This window comes from Microtus oregoni, unplaced genomic scaffold (genome assembly GCF_018167655.1).
Source record: "Microtus oregoni isolate MIOR12 unplaced genomic scaffold, Mior012 000025F_ref0000491, whole genome shotgun sequence".
NCBI lineage: Eukaryota > Metazoa > Chordata > Mammalia > Rodentia > Cricetidae > Microtus > Microtus oregoni.
In genome coordinates this window covers 7055669-7078245 of record NW_024543084.1, presented here as the reverse complement: position 1 = coordinate 7078245, position 22577 = coordinate 7055669, and the positions used below count along the sequence as shown (strand labels likewise).

General features: G+C 36.9%; 1 protein-coding gene across 1 annotated transcript in view; it reads right to left on the bottom strand.

Moving 5' to 3' along the window:
* Nxph2 (neurexophilin 2) overlaps positions 1-22577 on the bottom strand; it is a 110794-nt gene that overhangs the window by 6193 nt on the left and 82024 nt on the right. The gene's annotated exons all lie outside the window — the stretch shown is intronic.

Here is a 22577-nt window from a genome sequence, read left to right as displayed (position 1 = left end):
CTTCACTAGCCCTGGGTAGTTGGCTAGGTTTCCCTCCTGTTTAGTGGGTCTTGTGGCCAATTCACGAGCTGTTGGTTATTACCAAGATATGTGTGTCCCTACTGCAGCCTGAGTTATCATGCTGTGCTGACATTTGTTATGTTCCATGGGCAAGACTGTTGGTTGCCTCCCTCTTTTGGAAGTTGGCATGGCACCTTCTGGTACTATGAGAGTTGGTCCTCAGGGAGGAGGCATTTGGCTTAGTTCCAGCTGTCTGAAGGGCATGGTGTTTTCAGCCTCAGGACATACCTTCTGCCTTTGGAGGAGCAACCAAGGGCTCTAGCAATAGTCTATAATGTTTTGGGATTTTTTTTTCGATGATCCTAACATTTCAGAAGATGGTCTCTCATGCCTGGTTTAGAAGTTCTTGTTAGATGGTTTCACCTCGTGGGGAAATATTGTCAACCCAATGAAAAAAAATTTCATTTGAACTATATTAATCATATTAAGCCATTTAAAGTTTAATTACATTTATTGTGTGTGTCTTTGTGTGCATGTGTGTGTGTGTGTGTGTGTGTGTGTGTGTGTGTGTGTTTGTATTTGGAGGTCAGAGGGCAGCTCCCAGGAGTTGGTTCTCTCTTTCTACCATGTAGTTATTAGGGGACTGAACTGAAGGATTAAATCAGGCTTTGTGGCAAGCATCTGTACTCACTGATCAAACTCAGCAGCCTCTGAATTTTATAACCTTCTACCAATTTATACCTTTTTGCAGTCTTTGCTACCATAAATCGTTTCTCTTTTCTTTCTTTAAGTGTTTATTGCATGTTACATGTTTTTCTGAACTTTTTCTGCTTAGAATATGTCTCTTCAATCAATGCTTTGTTTATCCTCCCTACCAGTTTTGTTTTTTTTGTTTTTTTTTGAGAACCCCTAAATATTGAGCCTACTTCAGTGGCAAGTGTCTTCCAATCTTACTTAATTCTAATGAATTAGGACATGCAGTTAACCTCAGCCTCTTATGAGACCCTCCCCTTTCTGCTATGACCACTGATGTGGTAAGTCTGAGGTTACTCGTTGTCTTGGTGTTCTATTGCTCTGAAGAGACACCAAGACCACTGCAACTCTTATAAAGGAAAACCTTTCATTGGGGTTGGTTTACAATTCAGAGGTTTAGTTCATTACTATTGTGGAGAGAAGTAAGGCAGTACACATATGGATGTGGTACTGAAGAAGGAACATAGAATTTTACATCTGGATTGATAGGCAGGAGAGAGAGAGAAAGAGAGAAACAGCGCCACCTGGTCTGGCATTGTGAAATCCCTGGTGACATACTTCCTCAACAAAGACATACCTTCTAATAGTAGAACTCCTTAATGACTAGGTATTCAAATATATGAGCCTATGGGAGGCATTTGTATTCAAACCACCAAACTTACTAATAAAAGCAAATGGCCATTTCCTGATATTATGTAAGATATATTTTCAAAGAAATTATAAAAGATATAACAGAATTTCATCCAAACATATGTGATCCCTTAAGAAATATAAGTGAGGAAACAGAAACAAATTTAAGTCTACCAAACAAATAAATTAGATGAAATTATTTATATAAAGATTCACTAACTCTTGAGAAAAGATAGTCCATGTGAGATTTAAAATAAAATTCTGTTCCTAAAATAATCTTTCTCACACACTCTTCTTCCTTTAGAAACATACCGAAGGAGTCCTTGATGTGATGTCTGGGTTATATAAAATAATATTTAGCCAGTAGCACAACTATAACATTTCCTTCCTGTATCCTGACTGCAAGTTTCTTATATAGGAAGTGCTTACATTATATATAGAAGTACCATTTGTGTATAAAATATCTTCTTATCTCTCATCCATTTATCTGTTTCCACAGACTGTCATCTCTAATCTGCTCTGGCAATATCATTAACCAAGTTGATAAAAACTGTACAATTTCACTGAGTTGTTTGCACAATGCTGATTTCTGAAGCTATGCACAAATCTCAACAAGGAGTTCAGTAATGATTTTCTAGTGTAATTAAAACTAGAAATACATTTCTCATCATCTTGAAATGCTGATGAAACTTTCCAGACTTCTTTTTTCTCTGGTATAACGTGTGCGTCTTCCTTTTGTTATTGGCCATGACTACATGGTTTCATCACTGAGAAAGTTCACTTTTGTTGGTGATTCTAGCAGATCAGCTAGACGGTTACATAAATCTAAGTTTCTAAAGTTCATGCTTACCCTCAGAAAAATCTTATGAGGGAAGACAGACTAGACAAACAAACCACAACAACGCTCGAGTTATAAGCACACAACCTTTTACACAGAGAAGCCACATGATATGGTGGGGAAAAGAACTATTTACCGACCATGCATCTTATTCCCTCTTCCATTGTTCTATGAGCTGAACTCCACATTTTCTCATTTGTGTCTCATTTTTATTTTGAGACAAAGAGAAGAATGGTTAGAGAGCAATCCTTAGCAAAAGCCCTTTTAATAACCAATGTTTCTCCCATGTCCAAAGGCAGAATCTCAGGACTTCTACTGAACACGGTCTCTAAAGAATTATACAAATTTGTGAGCCTCCAAAGAACTGACTAATGAGTAATTGAACACGGTGTTCGCTGCAATGTGATAAATTAACAGCTCAGTAGAAATCCACCTTCTCAACCAAGGAGATCAATCATTTTCTCATATTTGTAGTCTCGCTAGCAGTGAAGTCACACCTAGATTCGAGACACATAGAAACTCCCTTTGCTGACAAAATGTGGTTATGGATTTCCTAAAAACATTTTTTTTATAAAATTTGGTATAAAAATGTACAAATAAAGCATCACACAGTAAAATTAACTGCTTACCCAAAGTCTATACACCTCAACTAACTTCTAGACAATGAAAAACGGTGCCCTGAATTGAAGCTGTGAAGCAGCTTCATATTAAACTTTACACTTTCAGTATTTTAAGCAGTCAGCCACTATCAAATGAAAAAAAAGGATCCAAGACACAATTAGAACCTGAAGAACAATTCGTTTCGTATCTTATCTTTGATTCTAAACAAATGAGTTCAGCAGGAGGACCTGCATCAGGGTAGTTACCTCCAATCCTGAACTGTTTCTATGATAAAATATTCTAGGTGAACACAGTACATTTCTCTTAATTTGGTAAAATTTCCCATCAAAGCAAAGTTGTTCATTGTTACCTAAAATACATGTCTGTGTCCCTTTGCCCACTTTCTCTACTTGCTGGGGCTCTCATACCAGTATTGGTATCATCCCTGTTTTTTGTCTATTACAACAATCATGCAAAAACACTTACCTCTAAGCACAGGACTGAATTTTATAAAGGAGAAGAAGGAGCAAGTGTTGATCTTTATCTGTTTGAGCATTCTCTGTTTACAACACATTCATCAAAGCTTACATAATTTATGTTTGATTTGGATGAATCAATCTCAATAATCACACACATTAGTTATATACAATGATATCATATTACCCTTTTCTGCTCCTTACAAAAGAATCCAAAAAGATTAATAAGTGCTCAAAATTGTCATCAATTAATTGAAGCAGTCAGAGAAAAGCAGGTAGGGTAATAAGACTATTTCATTTCAGTTCCTTTTGTCGTGGTGGTGGAGAGAGTAGCTGACAGGCTCAAGTCGTTCATCTTAACAAGCTGAAGTTGAATTTCACTGATAATTAAATGCATTTTTCTTAGAGGCAGGAAAATTGCAATGAATTTTATAGTAGCAGATGTGAGAACTGTCACAAATTATAGAAATAATTTATAAACAAAAAGGAACATTTTTCTGAAAACATCCTTTAAAATTTTTTCAACTCTATCTGCTATATATTTTTAATAGTCATTTTACTTTGGAATTATTTTAGTGAACACAGAAGTTGAAAGACATGAAGTGTTTCAATGTGCTCTGCTCACTTTCCTCCACTGTGCTCAATTTCCTCCACTGTTAACTTCTAGCAGTAAGATGCACCTCTCATAAGCAGTGAGGTCCAACACTGATACTCATCAGCTCCAGGCCTGGAATTTCCTCATGGTTCCCTCACCATTCACTGTGTATTCCAGGATCTAAATGAATCATTGTGATCCCTACTCAGCTTGTCTCACATAGGACAGTTACTCCGATATTTGTGGTTAGCCATTACATTGATTGTTTGGAGGAATATTAGATGTATAAAGTTTAGAATGCTCCCCAACTTTGGTGTGCCTGCTTTTTTTATGGTCAAGTTAAACTGACGCCTTTGCTGGAAGCGCTTGAATGCTAGTACCACTTTCATCCCTTTAGCTGAAGAGTCTCTGCTAGCAAGACGACTTAACTGCTGTTAATGCTGATATTCTGCTTAGGTAGAGAAAATCCTGAAGAAAAATGTTTTCATTCGGAATTATCGTGAGGCTTGGATCTCTAAAACAAACCATTTGAGCCTTTTAAGCCCGACGGTTTTAAACATCTGTGTTCTGACTTAGCAGGAAAACACTAGAATTAACATTTCCTGTTTAACAAAATAGGAAGTCTAGAAAAATACACAAATAGATGCCAAGCATATTGTTTTGACAGAGTTAATTTATTGATTCATTTATTTTTGTCCATATCTAAGATCACAAGAATGCTTATGGCACTCATACGCTAGCTTTAAAATCCCTGGACGAATATGAATGGTGAAGTGTGCCAATAGAGCCTGTCTATTGTAAGAAGGCATATGTGAGCATAACCATTTGCAACTGTATATACACAATAATCAAAATAAGTGTGCTGAATGAAGAATGAATAGAAGAGCCCGAGGAAAACGAGCTCAGTCAGATGGAGTAAGATCAACGGTCAGAAGAGCTGGACAGAAACAGGAAATCATGTCATTTTCCTAACACCTTTTACAAAACTGTTCTGCTGTTGTGGCTTTTGCTTAGCAGAAAAAAATGACAACGACTCAGAAAATCAAATAGCTCTTTAAAGATTTGAAGGGGCTTGTGAGATGGACAGTGAGCTTGGATAAGTCAAATCTATCTGTAGGTACTTGGCTAAGCAGGGGGAGGGCACAGTGCAGAGGAGAAAGGAGAACTTGAATCCCCTTCAAAAATAAGCATCCGCCACTTTGTAATCACCTATTCAACACACTTTCCAAATATATTATTCTGGGTGCCTAAGATTGTGCTCTCAGCCCTGGAAGTTTATTACTAAAAAGGACAAACAGTTTGTCTGTTCTAGCAGAAGTCACACCAATTTTCTGGCCTTTCACAACTGTGAAACGTGCTATAGTGGACTTGTGAGTTGCAACTCAGTGCTGAGGAGGAGATGACCATTGTAGGCTTTACAAGTATAATTTTTTTTACAAGACTAGTGATAGAAACATTAAAGACATAGCCATCCCAATCAAAGAAACATGGACAGGATGGTAGAAAGGACTGAGCAGAGCTGGACAGTTAATATCAACTTTATTCAGAGAGAGAAAGAAATTAAAGATGTTCCAGTGGATAGTTGAAAGTGAATGAATTAGTGACTAGATAAAGAAATTATATTCCTCTGTGACTAAATAGAAATTCTGTATTGATAGGTTTCTAGCTACTAATGAGAATATGATGAGATTATGGATAAATTTTCTTGTGAAAAGCTAATGAGAAGCTATTATTGTGACATACACATGGCCTGTTGCTCATTGTGTTCTGAATTCCTGGCTTTCAAATGCAGTTTTAGAAGAAATGACCTTATCAGGTCTTGTCTTTCCTCTTTACACATGCAAAGAATGATGAAGAGTTTGGAATATACTTTCCCAGGTTCAGAAACAGACAGACTTTGGCCATGATTATCATTATCATCTTTTAAAGTTCTAGATAGGTTTGATAGTTCAGTGTTATTTGTTAATGAATGGAAATTGTTCTAAATAAAGAAGTATATTTCAAATTTGCCAGTGTATTTACAAGGGTCTAAGAAATCTGCTAATAGGCAACAAATCTAACTAATACTCTTAACTGTCATTGGACACATTAGTGTCAATATCTAAGAGAAAACAGAATAAAAGAATTGTCCCTTCAGCTAGTATATCAAAGAGGTATTATAAAAAATGCTTTCTTTTTGAAATTTTACTTAATTTACTATTAATGGGAAGGTAAGACTACTATGATGCTCACAGTGAGGTCTGGGCAATTTTATGGACTTGGTGGTCTTTTTCCACCTTCATGTGATGGGATCAAACTCAGGTTGAGAAGCTCATGAAGTATGTGGCCTTACCCATCAATGACTGCAATGGCCTCAAGGTTTCAGGTGTCTGTATTTGCATCGAACAATTATATTTACAGTTTATATTACCTTACTTCAAAATACTGCTGTAACAATGCAGCACACAATATACTGCATAGATTACCTGCCATTAAAAAGGAATCCGTATGGCTCATAATTATATACAGCACACCAATAATTTGTATTCCTTTATGTATAAAAGAAGAAAATCCTGACCCTACAGGAAAAATATCAATGAACTATATGTTTCCTTGTATGTAACAAAATGTTTGTTTTTACTTTTTAAAAATTAAGGAATATAGCACATGCTACAACGGATAAATTAACAAAGATCGGAGCATATAACTTTTGGAGGAAGCTGTATCGGGCTTCTTGGACACCCAAGAAGCACTTAGTCATTTTCTTTCATTGTGATAATCATTGCTAAGTACAAGGTAGGGAAGAACAAGTGGTTTGCTTGATGAGTTTGATTACAGCACTATAATGATTGAATTTATATAGCTAGCAACTAATTATTTTACTGGGTGTCCTTGTTTAAGGCAAGAGATCTACACTGGTCACTGTTGTAAAACCTAAAGGTGACTTGGAGATCATTTTATAGCTGAAAAATGGAACCGATAATGAAACGTGTTCTGTAGCCTCATTTTTGTTGCTTGTATATAACTGACATATTGGATTACTTTAATAATCCTGTCCCATTCCTTGCAGTTAAAACCAAATGACAACTTGCTTAGCAGAAACCACACACACACACACACACACACACACACACACACACACACACACACACACACTCAGCTGGTCAGCTTGTAAATATATATTGAAAAACATTCTCTCTGAAGAGAGAATTTTCTAGAATATCATCCATACAGTCATGAGCCTACTGGACACATGTAATGCTTTATTGATGACAAATGCTACAGCTTTCCTGAGAGTAATATTTCCAGTGCTTCATTACAAAGCTATAACAGCAGATTAAGGGAGAAAAAATGAAATGAAGAATAACAAAAAAAAAGAATAACAGAATCAAATATTTGTCGATATACTAATTGCACATAATAATATTTCATGGCATTGTTTCAAAATTTATTTTGTCTTTAAAAGCAGATGATTGCTTAGTAGAAAAAAGTTAAACAGTGATCATCATTTCTGCTGAGAGTCACATGTTTGTTTTATCTTTAGAAAATTTTTAATTGTTTTTACAGTTTTCTAAATTGATGCAGCAACTAACAGGAAATACAGATCTGAAGACAGAAGTCTCATCAGAAAGAGCCAAAAAGTTCAATTGCAATGTTTGGCAGTAGTTTTACTGCTAAGATTAAATATGGCAACTCTTATTTTATCTGTATGCTCTTAATCATTGACAGAAATATCTTGCTCATAAAAAATTCTATACAAATACCTGTGTACAAAGATTGTTTGTCCACGAGTGACTCTCACAAATGTGGAAGTGACATGTAAGCTCACACATGGAAGATTATTTGGGTCTCATTGTTGATGTGACAGGGGTATAATAGACAGAAGGGAAATGTTTGGGAAGGGGGACTGATGGCAAGACAAAACTTAGAAAATTTTAGTAGTTGGATTAAAATGGTTTGTGAGGGCAAGGGCAGAGGCAATAGAAAAAAGGTAGGTATGTATCTGGTCATGGGGCATTAATCTGAGTGTGTTACTTGTTGGAAGTGTTTAATAAACATGTGTTGAATTTTTATGAGATACAAGTATTGCAACCAGAAAAGTATACAGATAATATTGTTGGAGCAATTAAAATTAAGAGTTTGAGACACTGGATTCTATACTTTCATTTGAATGCCATTTCAGCAACTTATATTAAGTTGACATAAAACTAGCTAGGACAGGAATTATTGCATCAGGGAAATGATTATTTACTGTTGTAATCAGCTAATAATTCACTAATTTATGTAGTCTTGGGATGTGAGCAGCTAGTTATGAAGTTTAGTTACACAGAGGAATTCAGAAGTCATCAGAACTTTCCCTACAGTCAATGCTGTCCAAATGTAGATTGATCCAGAGAGAGCTATCAGGAGAGGTCATCTTAGGGCCTTTTCATTTATAGTGCCCACGCAAACCCATGGGTCTGAGTTTGCTATTTTGAAAATCTTATAATCCTTGCTGAGGGGTGGAGTATTTTTTTTTAAATCCAGTTCTATGCACAGGGTCTTTCTGAGCATCGCCACCTGAGTATAGTCTAGTGCTTGGAATGCCACAGGGAAATTTTGTCTGATAATGTTTGCCAGAGCAGCAGTAACTCCCTTCTAGATTGATGTTTTATAATTAGTGAACTGTTCAGTCATATAAACTCTTAAAATGTTAATTTTGTCTCCAAGTTTCTTTAACACATCATAATATCAGAAACCAGTATATAAAGAGGAAATCATAAGGGTGAGCCCCAATCCAATGTGACCGGTTTCTTTGTAAGGAAAGGAAAGAATTCAAATAGAAAGCCATGAGCAGACATCATTATAGTTAGCAGCATAGAGTCAGAGAAGGCCTGTCGTAGCTAAAGAAAGCCTGGTACCACTGAAAATGGGAAAAGCAAGGCACTTCTTTTCTTGGAGTCAGCAGAGTGTATGAGGTCTATCCAGCACTTTTACTGTCGCCAAAAAACTTTGAAGGAATAATATTCTGTTTATAATATAGTGTCCTCTTATCTTCAGTTTCATTTTTATAATCTTGAGTGCATGTGGTAAAACAAAATCTGAAATTGTCAGTGTTTATACAGACTCTTTCAGAAGGGGCCACCTTCATAGAGCTTCTGTGGCAGCAAAAGGGTGTAATTGTTCTATCCTATAATTAAGTTTTTATCAGACCTTACTCTGTATAACTTATCAATTAAACTTTATCCTGGTCTCACCAGCTAACACATAAGACACCCTTTCCCTGGAAACATATTGGCCACATTAATCAGATTATCAGGTCAATGATTTTCACTCTCCTTCTATCCTTCAGTTCTAATCCCCAGTCTTATCCCCAGTATGGTAGCAGGTTGCCTGCTGCAACCTCCCCTTCCCCTTTGCACCCACACCCAGAAGACTAAGCACATCCTCTCCTATAGTCTTCTTTCCTTGTTATATCCTTCAGTTTCAGCCTCCAATACCCTAAGCACCCTCTATTGGAAACCTGCTGGGCACAGTGTCCAGGGAATCAGTTAGGTGGTCTTAACTCTCTTTCTGGTCCTTTAATTCCAATCTCCCAGTCTCATCCCTGTCTTTAGAGCAGACCACTTGGAACAGCCTGTCTTCTCTCTCTTCCTCCACTCCCTATGGACGCCACAGATCTTCATGGCAGACCCAGCTTTCTCTTCTTCTCTGGACCCTCTCAGAATCTCTCTCTCTCCTAGCCCATACTCATTCTTGCATGGCCACTCCAAACACCTTGAAACAAGTTCTGTCTTGAGACCTCAGTGGCCACAACTGACAGGGACTCAGAATCATTCCCAACCAGGCAACCCACAGCCAGAACCTCTGATCCAGAGAGAGAAACAGAAACCTAAAAAACCAGAAACCCACTCAACAAAGACAAAACCGTATTTCAACACCTAAAATTACAATCATCCAAATCCTAGATGCCTAGACATCTGGCACAATCCAATTAAAATCAGGACACTATGTCTCCACTATAGCCTAGTAACTCCACTATAGTAGACCCTAAGAAGGCAATATATATGAAACAGTAGATAAGGACTTCAAAATAGCTATTGTGAATGTGTTCATGCACTATAAGGAAGATATGAATAAATCCATAATAAAAATCTATGAAATAACAAATAACAGTGGAATGAAATGAAGAAAACTGTTCAAGACATGAAATAGAAATTGAATTACTCAAAAAAAACCCTAAACTGATATAAAAGGGAAATGAAAAATTTAGGAACTCCAACAGGCAATGTTCATCAGTAGAATACAAGAGATAGAATAAAGACCCTTAGGCACTGAAGGCAAGATAGAAAAAAATTGGTCTCATTACATCAAAAAACATCAAGAGACAAAATATGCAGGAAATCTGAGATAAAAAAACTAAGAATAATAAGGATAGAAGAAGGAGAATAAATACAGGTCAAAGGCATAAAAAATATGTTTACCAAAACCACAGGAAAATTCCTTAGCCTAAAGAAGGAGATATCAAGGTAAAAATAGACCTGACAAGAAAAGAAGTTCCCCATGATAATAAGATCAAAAAGGCAAATGTACAGAACAAAGAAAGAATATTAAAATCTGCAAGGGTAAAATACCAAGCAGCATATAAAGATAGAGCTATTAGAATAAAGCCTGAGACGAAATCTACACAACTCATTGAACTCTTAAATCACAATGATGCCCACCTAAAGTCTTTACCCCTACATGAACTAGTTCATGGTACTGAAAGGTACTCTCTGAATGCTACCAAAGGAGAAAGTTAAGGCCAAAACCAGCTACAAACCCATTAATGGACACCTGCATGCAGGATGAGCAAGTGCTCATGCTTTGGGAGTATCTAATTGGATTAAAGCCAGTCCATGAGACGGAACCCATTCTCAACACTGCTTAGGTGGCCTAGAATCTGAAACTAGATGGGTCAGGGATTTAGGAGAAAACCAAATACTACTATTCTTCAAAAGGAACATAGCAATAAAATGAGTCCTCATAACATTCTGCTATACTCAGAGATCAGTGTCTTGCTTAACAATCATCACAAAAGCTTCCTGCAGCAGTAGATGGGAATAAATCGAGAGATCCAAGGCTGAACAATGTGCAGAGTTCTGAAACACTGGAACACTAAACATAAACTGGACGTCTCCATCAATTCCCCTCTCTCAGGTCTTAGGGAACCGTGCAGAAGAAAAGATGAAAAGAATGTGAGATAATCAGGGGGATGGAGGACACCAAGGAAACAAGGCCTTCTAAATAGGGCAGGATGGATGCAGATGTGACTTCACAGAGACTGTGGCAACATGGGCAGGACTTGCATGGGTCTGGACCTGATTGGGGACGGGGGGGGGGGGGGGGGGTCTCAGTGCCGAGAGTGGAAGTGGACCCAAGCCGCTACCCCTAACCCAGAAACTACTTCAAACATAATTGTTTGCAAAGGAAAAGCTTAGTTTTCTCTAAGAGAGTCTCACTGACTATGTCAACCACTCTTAAAAGGGCAGGACCCACGCATGGCTGTAGATGCCCAACACAAAATGAACTCAATGGCATTTGGGGAGGTTCTTTGTCCCATAATGCTTTGTTGGGGGCTATTTTTTGTTTCATTAACCATATAGGCTTTGTGCATGTGTGTGCGTGCACACACATTTCCAGTTTTCTGTTTTTCTGAGATTTCTGTGAGTGACAGGACATATTCTAAAAGACCAGGAGGGCCAATCTAGACTAATATACCCAGAGAAAACAGTCCACTATAGTTATAGGAGAAACAAAAACTTTCCATGATATAAAGAAAACAAAAACATTGATATATAAAGAAACAAAACTTTGTAAAAGACAGAATACATTATTTTAGACTGGACAGAGGAATTCTTATAGCGAAGAGTCCCTGAATAGAAACGCAAAGCTATAATTACTGCACACAAAATACCACCGAGAACACAAACAAGAACACTAAAAATCAACAAGACAGTGCCTGCAAACAACACAACCCTTCAATAGTAACTTTAAATATTAACAGTCTCAGGTCTCTAATCAAAAATCACAAGATAGCGGAACCAAACACAAAACAAAAACTATGTATCTGATATTTATAAGAAGCACAGCTTTAAACTAGGTTTATTGATGCGTGCCTTTAATCCCAGCACTGAGGAGGCAGAGACAGGTGCACATCTGAGTTCAAGGTCAATATGCTCTACCTAGTGAGTTCCAGGAGAGCCAGAGCTATATAGTAAGACTCTATCTTGAAAAACAAACAAAAAAACAAACAAACAAATAAATAAATAAATGGAAAGAATCATACAGCTTTAGAGATATCACTGCCTTATAACAAAAGGACAGACAAAAGTGCTCAAATCTAATGGGACTGAGAAGTAAACAGTTACTGTTATCATGATGCTAACATAAGGCATGAAGATAGACTTTCAACTAAAACGAATCAGAATAGGTAAAGGGCACTTTACTCTAATCAAGGGAACAACCAATCAGGAACACATTACTATTCTAAATAAATTCTCAGCAAACTCTTAAACACCCAATTTCATAAAATATGTCCTACTTAAATACATAGATTGTCACAAGCAATTAAGAGGTTATTCCAATACCCTCCTGCTTTCTCAGATAAACATGTGATCTGTATAAAAATAAATGCCAACTGTTTTTATTAAGTGATATCATACATCAAATGGACTTAACAGGTATCTACAGAAGATTCTGTACAAACACCAAAGAAAATATATTCTACCCAACAGTACATGGCAGATTCTCTATACTAGACCACATCATGAGATGCAGAATACATATTTTAAAAATTGGAAAGTCTGAAATAATTCTATGCAAATAAAACTTAAAATTGGCAACAAAGACACTTCTAATCAACACACAAACAGATCAAACATATCATCACTGAATAATTACTGGATCAAAGAAGGAAAAAGAGAGAATTCCAAAATTCCTTGAAACTAAATAAAAAGGAAATTACAAACCAATGAAAAATGTAGCAGATGTAAGTAGGTTTCTACTTTGCTGGAGATGTAAATTTGCAGAGCTTTATTGGAACATAATTTACATTATTCAGAAAAATCTAAAAACCTCATTCTAGGTCATGAAATAATTAATTGCACTTTTTTTTTTTGATTTTTCAAGATAGGGTTTTGCTGTAGCTGTCGAGTTGGTCCTGGAACTCACTCTGTAGACCAGGCTGGCTTCGAACTAACAGAGAGCCACGTGCCTCTGCCTCCTGAGTGCTGGATTAAAAGGGTACACCACTATGGCCTGGCTTACTAACATTTCTGAAGTGTTATCCTTATAAAAGTTTTTACGCCATCACCTGTAGCAGATCTGTGTATAATGTGATTGACAATTTATACTGTGACAGCATGCAAGCAGGCAAAAATCTCTAAAATAAGAAGATAATTGTGCAGATATTCTTTGATATAATTACTTAAACTCTTATTTTCTAGTACTTTTAAATGATGATGTATTTTAATAATGCCTTTTAAAATGATTTGTTAAAATATCTATATAATTGTTCCTGAGTTATTATTTCAATATAATGATATATAGCATACATGGGGAAAATTAAAGTGAATGTTCTAAATAATTATAAGACAGAAAGTTCACAGATGGTTTCCTTCTTTAATTCAATCTGTAGGTATATTTTGAAAAAAACCTAAGTAAGCCATTATAAATTGAATCAATGTCTTCTAAATAAGATAACTATAATGTATGTAGCCCAATGTTAACAAATTTTAAATTGATGTCTATCAGAGACTTGTTTACTCTTCTAGATCCTGGTGGACTTGGAAAGATGAACTTTATGACTAGAGAATAAACAATTATGCACTTTACGTTTTTTGACCAATGCTGGCTAACACAATACCAGAATAGGATTGTCAACCAATGTTTATTGTGATGAAGTGGAAATGAAAATTATTGAAAGTATATAAAGATACTTGCATGTGAATAAACACATAATTTAAAAATAAAAGAAAGTACAAGACACTGTCTTAAGTTATTCAAGAAATATATACAAATTTAAACCACTTAAATAGAAAGAAAAACAACACAAGCAAACTCCTTTTGCAGTTGTCAAAGAAAGTATAGATCTATGGACTGCTCAGAAGTCTTTTCTTTTTTGTTTTTGTTTTTTCAAGACAGGGTTTATCTGTGTAGCCCTAGCTGACCTTGAACTCACAGAAATCTGCCTACTTCTACCTCCCAAGTGCTGGTATTAAAATCATGCACCACCATTGCCCAGCTATGCTAAGAAGTCTTAATGAGTAACTATGCTTACCTCTAAGCCTGATAACCTGAGTTCTATCCCAGATACCCACATAATGGAAGAAAATAACTAAATGGCCCACATTTGGTGTAGAAAGTCCTTCTGTATACGTGTTGCCTTTATTGGTTAATGAATAAAGAAGCTGCTTTTGGCCAATGGCTTAACAGAATATTGTCAGGCTGGAATAGATAGATAGATAGATAGATAGATAGATAGATAGATGATAGATAGATAGATATGGAGATAGATAGATAGATAGATGATAGATATGGAGATAGATAAATAGATAGATAGATTATAGATAGATATGGAGGTACATAGATAGATAGATAGATAGATAGATAGATATGGAGATAGACAGATAGATAGATAGAGTAGGCAGAGTCAAGGAGATGCCATGAAAGAGAAAGACATGAGCTATCAGCTGGAACCTTGCCGGTAGGCCACAAGCCTTGTGGTAAAATATAAAATATATAAATGGGTTAATTTAAGATGTAAGAGTTAGCCAGAAATATGCTTAAACCATTGGCCAAACAGTATTGTAGATAATATAGTTTCTGTGTGATTATTTTGGGAGGCTGGGAGGCTGGGAAATGAACAAGCAGCCTCCCCCAACAGATTGGTGTTACATATGTTGACCACTTGAAATTTGTTCTTGGACCTTCACACAAGCACTATGACACCTAAGTATGCATGTGCGCACATGCACCTGCAAACCACACACACACACACACACACACACACACACACACACACACACACACACAGAGAGAGAGAGAGAGAGAGAGAGCCTTACAAGTAGAATGAATCAGGGAGAAGCTAGAATACTAGGATTTGAAGACAAAGTAGAGGAATTGGGCTAGTTAAGCAGTATTTTATTTTATGTGTATGAATGTTTTACAGGAATTTTTGCAAATATATCACATGCATGACTGGTGCCTTTAAAAATCATATTTAAACTTGGTGAAGGCCTTCAGACCCAAGCACGAATGTGCCATCCCCATACGCTAACCCCCTGGTACATTCACATAAGCTCCCACACTAGCCTTTCCTGGTTAGCACTCCGGATCTAAGCCTGACCGCACCATTTCTGAAACAGAAAAAAACAAAGGAGACAGAAACAGGAGTAAAAAGCCTTTGAACTAATGCAAGCCTAGCTCAAGGTGGACTCCCAGCAGAAGTCGATCAGATTTTCAACAAGATTTGTACAAAATATGTCTAATTATTTTTAAGAAAAAAAGAAAAACACAGAAGTAACCTTTCAAAATCACAATCAAGCTGTCTATATTCTGAAGATATGGTTCAACATATGTAAGTCAAGAGATGTACATGAATCATTTAAGTTGGCTTAAAGATAAAAGTCATATGATAATGTATTGATGCAGAAAAACATTCTGATAAAATTTAAAATGTGTTCACAATAAAAGTTCTAGAAAGAGTAGGGCTGGGGAGAATATACCTCACCATAGTAAAGACTCTATATGACAAACCCACAGCTCCATAAACCTAAGTGGAGAAACACTCAAAGCAATTCCAGTAAAATTATGAATGAGATATAGATCCCCATTATCCATACTTCTCTTCAATCAAGCACTCACTAGAGCAACAAAACAAGAGAAGAAAATTTAAGGACTAACAACAGAAAACAAAGAAGCCCAATTATCTATGTATGTAGGTGACATGATATTATACATAAGATAGTCCCAATATTCCACAGAAATCTCCTAGAATCAATATTACGAACACTATTTACAGCAAAGTGGCAGTTTACAAAACCAGCAGTCTTTTGATACACCAATCATGCTAACAAAGGTGTCATCTAATGGTCCCCAGAGGCTTGTGTGTTTGAATCTAGAAAGGGTGGTCCTGTTGGAGTAGGTGTGATCTTTTTGGAATATGTAAGACCTTTTCAGGGTAGGACTGGCCTTGTTGGAGTAACTGCACCACTAGGGATGGGCTTTGAGGTTTCAAAAGCCTAAACCAGGCCTAAATGCTCTCTCCATTTATGGTGTCTGCAGATCTGGCTGTGGAACTCTCAGCTACTTTCCAGCACCATGTCTGCCTGTGTGCCACTATACTTCTCACCATGGCAATAATTAACTAAACCTCTGAAACTGTAAGCCAGCCCCAATTAATGGTTTTCCTTTATAAGATTTACCATAGTCATGGTGTCTCTTCCCAGCAATAGAACACTGATTAAGACACCTATAATCTGAATAGCTTATAAAATAACCTAAAAAGAGACTAGAAGATAGAAAGCACTTCCATGTCAATGGATTGATAGAATTAATTTTGTGAAAATGACCATTTCATCAAAAGCCATTTACAGATTTAATGCCACCCTAATGAAAGTCTCCATGACATTCTTCCCAGAAATGAAAATCCTAAAATTCATATAGAACCACAAAGGGTCTAGGATAGTCAATGCCACCACGAACCAAAGGTACAATGCTGGAGAGATTACCATTCCATATTTCAATCTGCGTTATAGAGTTATAGTACTTAAAAAAGCCTGGTACTGACACAGAAGCAGATATGTAGACCTAATGGAACAAAATAGAAGACTTGAACATGACTGCATATAACTACAACCCTGTGATATGTAACAAAGGTGCTGCAAACACATACATGGAAGGAAAGTCAGCATCTTCAAGAAATCATGCTGGGAAAACTGAATGCCCACATGAAGAAGAATGAAATTAGATCTATAAACAAGTGCAGAACTGCATTGCCAAAGAATCAAATACCCTAATGTGGAATCTGCCACTCCTAGATGAAAATGAAGAGGGAAGCGAAAGATACAGGAAAAGACTTTCTGAATAGGACTCCATTTGTTCAGGAAGTACGAACAACAATTGACAGCAGGAACCTCATAAAACTAAAGTGCTTCCACACAGCTAAGAAAGCAATTAATCAAGGGAAGAGGAAGCCCACAGAGTCAGAGAGAATCTTTTTCAGCTCTGTATCTGGTAAGAATATTAATATCCAGAATACACAAAGAATCAAGAAAACTAATGACCCTGTTAAAAAATGAGGTATGGATCTGAACAGAGAGTTCTCAAAAGAAAAAGAAAAATGGGCAGGAAATAACTTAAAAACATTCAGCATCCTAAATGTCCTTCAACTGTTGAATGGATAATGAAAATGTGGTACACAGACACACTGGAATATTTTAACTGCATTCTAAATATTTATCCCTACACTCCCAAATCAGTGTAGTTCTCACCCCTCATTACAAAAGCTTCTCTTTTTGTAGCAGAGACAATCACAGAAAAAGGAAATCATTAATTATTTAGGTAAATGGATGAAACTAAAATTATTATACTGAATGAGGTACCCAAAACTAAGAAAAACAAACACTGTAAATTTCTTTGCCCTTAAATGAAGATCTTCATTCAAAATATTTGATTGTGAATACGTAACTTGAACCAATCACAGCAACCAGGACAGTAAAAAGACTATGGGAAAAGGATGTAGGTATAAAATTAGACACAGAGCTGTTACCCCACTTGGGTTCATAGCGTTCCAAGAGCCATGGATTCTCTAACAAAAATCCTAGTACCTGACTTGAGAAAGCCCTTTCTAGTTGTTGATCATGGGAGTACAAGAAAACTCCTCAAACAATATAAGCAATCACTGCTGCCTTTGATTGCCTCCTAAAACCTGAAGGTAAAACTATTTCTGAAGACATTACAGGATATAAAAGAATCAATCTGCAATTGACCTAGAGGCATACTTCTTGAGGTCTGGCTCTCACAGTATCTGAAAACGCTGTATAAGCTGCCAAAGAAGAAAAACAATCAATTGCCTTACTGAGACATAAAGCCTATCAACCTCAACAGTGATCAGCATGGCAAGACATCATCAAACAGGCAATAGTGGCAATTCTATTCTAGAGCTGACCAACGTCTGTTTGCTTGGACTTAAGGACCACACAATAGGAGGGAGTGCCTATCTGGTTCTGTAAACCTAGCCAATTACCCATGGACGGTAAGGACTTGGACATTATGAAAGCCTACTTCTTACTGCCACTTTCCTAAGCCAGTAGAGGTTAATAATAACTGTATTCTAAATACTTATTGTCATACTCACAAATTAGTATAGCATGTATTCCTCATCCAAGAAGGTTTATGCAGCACTCAGAGATCATCAATGAACTCCACTTTCACATATGAGAAAACTTCCCTTTATTAAACCTTGCAGACATATATTTGTATAAATTGATGACATGACCACTCAATGTTATGGTTGGGGGAAGGTTTTTATTGTAGATATGAGGGAAGAAACATCCAGATGCATCTGGAAAGAGTACAGAACAGAGAGAGCAAGCAGAAGGCTGAACATGACCTACAGACCAGATGTGGCCAGGAGAGAAGCAGGAGCAAGTAGAGAGAGGAGATGAATGAGAGAAGACAAGAGAGAGTGTGGGCAAAAGACCAAGAAAAAGCATGGCTGTAATAAAAGGGTTGTGAGGACGGTGAGAAGCTGGGAGTGGGCTGAGGCAAAGGAAAGCTCCTGCACTGAGGGACGTCTAGGATGTGTGTTGTGTGGGGAGGTGGGAAAACCTGTGAAGAGCTAGGATGCTTGCAGGGACTCTGAAAAGTTATAGCAATGACACTGAGGGAGCCTGGAGACCAGCATGTGCTTTGGTACGCTAATTAGCAACACAGGTAGTTATGTGTCCCTGCGGCCAGTGATAGGTTCCCCAGTGGTAGAGGAGAACCTAACTAGCTTCACAAATTCCTGTCAGAATTTCAGAAAATGGTTTCCTCACAATATATAACAGCCCATTTTAAATGTTGCATTCAAATCATTTTTTAACATTATCTATGCCTCCTCATTTAGCTGTACAGGCTGTGCCACCACACAGTACTAAGCAAAATGTATATTTACTGCTATAAACATCTTAGAAATAAGCCTTAATTATGCAACAATCTTCTCACTAATACTCAGTTTCTAAAATTTTTACTTTGCTCTTTGGATACCCGTCTATATAAGTATAATACCACACTATTAATTTCTAAATGAGAAAAATAGTGAACTTACGAGGTTTAAACATTGTACACTGATGTTTAGTTTTAGTAAACATTAAGTGTTTAGTAGTATTTGTGACTGAGACTATTTAGGCAATTCTGTTCACACTTAAATATGGGTTTCTCCCCCCTTTGTGAAGATTATAAAATTGGAGCATTCGACTATCATACCAACACCTGCCGGCCATCCGTCTGTTGGACTTCTTACTTAATGTCCTCCCTCCTGTTCATTTCATAAATGCCTTGGAGATTTCACTTTACATTTGCTAAGACCGGCTCATTAAAATACTAATTTGAAACTGTAATTATCTGTTGGTTCATTTTAGTGGTCTAAACACAGTGGTGCTGATATCTCCTAGCTGCAGGACAAATTCACATCTGCTCTTATCCCCCGGGTCTCAAATAAGAATTACTGTAGTGAGGACTGAAAGAGATGTACAGAGCCATAAAAAACAAACAAACAAAAAATAAAGGCAGGAAAGAACTGTAAATACATGAAATTGACTCAATTGCAAACCCATTCATGATAACTCCTTTGGGGATGGGAGAGCAAAAACAGTTAAATAGAAATGATACCAAGTGATCCTCCCAATATCAGGTAGGGAGAGAAAGTGGCAGGGGCACTGGAGAGATGGCTCAAAAGATAATAGCACTGACTGTTCTTCCACAGAACCTGGGTTCAATTCCCAGCACCCACGTGGCAACTCACAACTGTCTGTAAGTCCAGTTCCATGAGATCGGACTCCCTCACACAGACATACATGCAGGTAAAACATCAATGCACATAAAATCAAAATAAACAGATAGTTTGAGGAAAACAACAACAACAAAAAAAAGAAAGTGGCATGGGTAGATGATTCCTTTCTTTATAGCAAAGATCAATGATATAATTAGTGTGGAGTGGCATTAAAGAGCTGAGGGGATGCCCATTGGTAGTAAGAATTCAAGATAACCTCAGCATTCAAATATAGAAGCATGAAGAAGAAAAAAAGCAAATAAGAATAAAACAGAAAAGACATTTAAATGGTAAGTTATAATGAGAAAGATGGCTAGGAAAGGAGACAGGAAGAGAAAGAAGCAGTATCCCTGGGACATTATCTACAGTTGTGAGCACTTTCTATGAACAAGGCACCATAGAGAGGTTGTGGGGATGTATGAAAGGAAATTTGAGGAACGCTTAATGTGTGCTCTGTTGACTTGGGTCTTGGATCTGGAGAGTACCATTCGCACAGATGAGGCAGCAGGTTTGTAGAGGTCAGACTCTGGGTTGAGAAGTCCATTGCACAGTCTTTAATTTTGTCATGAGTGGCACAAAAAGGCACACAGCTGGCTTCTGCAAGGGGTTGGCCCTGCTAGCCACCGATTGCAGGAAGACAAGCAAGAGTGCAGGACTATTACTCTGGTTTAACGCAAAATATAAAGGAATAATGGGAGAAATCTCTGCAACATGGGTCATTTTACTATTCTCTAGAAACATTTTTTCTTATTTTTACATATATTTCACAAGTAGTTCTTTGCTTAAATAAAATTACAACATTGGCCCACAGACTCATCGTTCAAATTCCACCAAGGACAACTACTGAGGATTCAATATGTCCTGAATTTTCTTTGTGCTCTCCCTATTTAGCCATCTTCACAAACCAACTAAGATTAACATTAAAAAATGCAAGCTACTATTTGTTGCTACCAATGCAGCCAAGAAGGGCAGCTGACTTCCTTGACAGATTATTCACTGCATAAAATAGAATATAAAATGCCCTTATCTACATATAAGAAGCAAATTAGCATATACTAGCATATACTACGAACAATAACAAAAAGTGAAAGATCTTTAACAATGGCCAAAGCAAAGGAAAGAGAGTTTAGTTTAATACAAGAGAAGAGAGAACAGACACACATCCTTTGTCCTGAGCATGTACAGAGGTAAAGCAAATGGATAAAGGATGAAGGTGAATGAATGACACCGAAATAAGGGATTCTTATTGAAAAATCCATTTGGAAAGTATTTAAGAAAAATGGTGCTTCAGTTCTCATTTGTACCTGCTAAAGAGATGGGCCTTGTTTTTCCATGTTTTAAATAATAAGTATTTAAAACTAGGAGTGTAAAGTCCATTTTTCTTCTATATCTTCAGGGCCTTGGGATGAGATTGTTAATAATTTAGGTAATTGAGTACACCTAACGCTTTGACTCTTGAAGCAAGAAAATAAAAATTCAACATTTCCCACAGACACAATAGGCTTACTATTTAATGCTTCAGAGATCATTAGTAAAATAAAATATTAGAGCTATAAACCACCTCTGAGAGCTAAACTAATGAATGTTTCCCACCTGCAGTTGGAAAATCATAGACTCAGTATGGATTTCAAGAGAAAGCACCACTGGCCGATGACAGAAAGGACAAATTAAGTTGTACAGGACGAAGGCAATAAACCTTGGGGACCCTTTAAAGACATAGATGCCACCATTAAATATTTCCAGCCACTTGAATGCAACTGAGAGATGCATTCTGGGGGTCATTATCAAGAAATCCAGTAGGTATCGGAGTGTTGAAATGCTAACAACCCCAACACAGGTTCTGTTCACACCAAGACTAAGGTAAAACAGCTCTTGTGGACACCTCTCTCTGTTCAAAGTGATTTCAAGGTTTCTTTTCTAGTTTTAGTGTTTGCTGCATGAAGTGATGAATACAAGCTGGGCTGATATAATGAAAAACTGTGACTGAGCCTTTTCTAAAGGATGCTCAGTATGATGTTGCTATTAATTTTTAAAGTGTGGCAAACAATCTCTTGAGAAGAGTTCACTCATTGAGATCGTATCACGCATGCGTCTACCTCTATTTAATCTTTAGTAAGGTATATAATATATATTTAACAACATGCAAATGGTTAGCCTTCATCCAAAACTTATACCCCGAGGATTCACAATTTTCCTCCATTATTTTCCTGGATGTGAACATGTTATATCATCTAAGAAACTGCATTGCAGATTTGAGTCCATGCTGAATACATTTTTTTTTTTTTGCATCTTGTCTCAAGAGTTAGAGAAAATGATGGGGACACAGACAATCTGATTAGGTTCTAGCATTTTCTCTTATGCTCTGAATACAAGTCATTGGCTCCAATTAAAATATCGTCAAGCTATTGATGTATAGAGTACAAGCAAGTATGGAAGAAGCCACAGAAGGCAATGATTGAAAGGCAGTCTAAGCCCTGAAAGTGACTTTGGCTTTGTTTTAAAATTAAGTGTTCCTTAAATCCTCAGTCATCAGATAACCTTTTGTTTCCGAACTGCCACCAAGATAAATAGTTTTGTGTTTAGAAACTTCTATAGTAATTTGACTTTCCTGACATCATCCAATGATCTGCTTTGAATTTCATAAAAGCA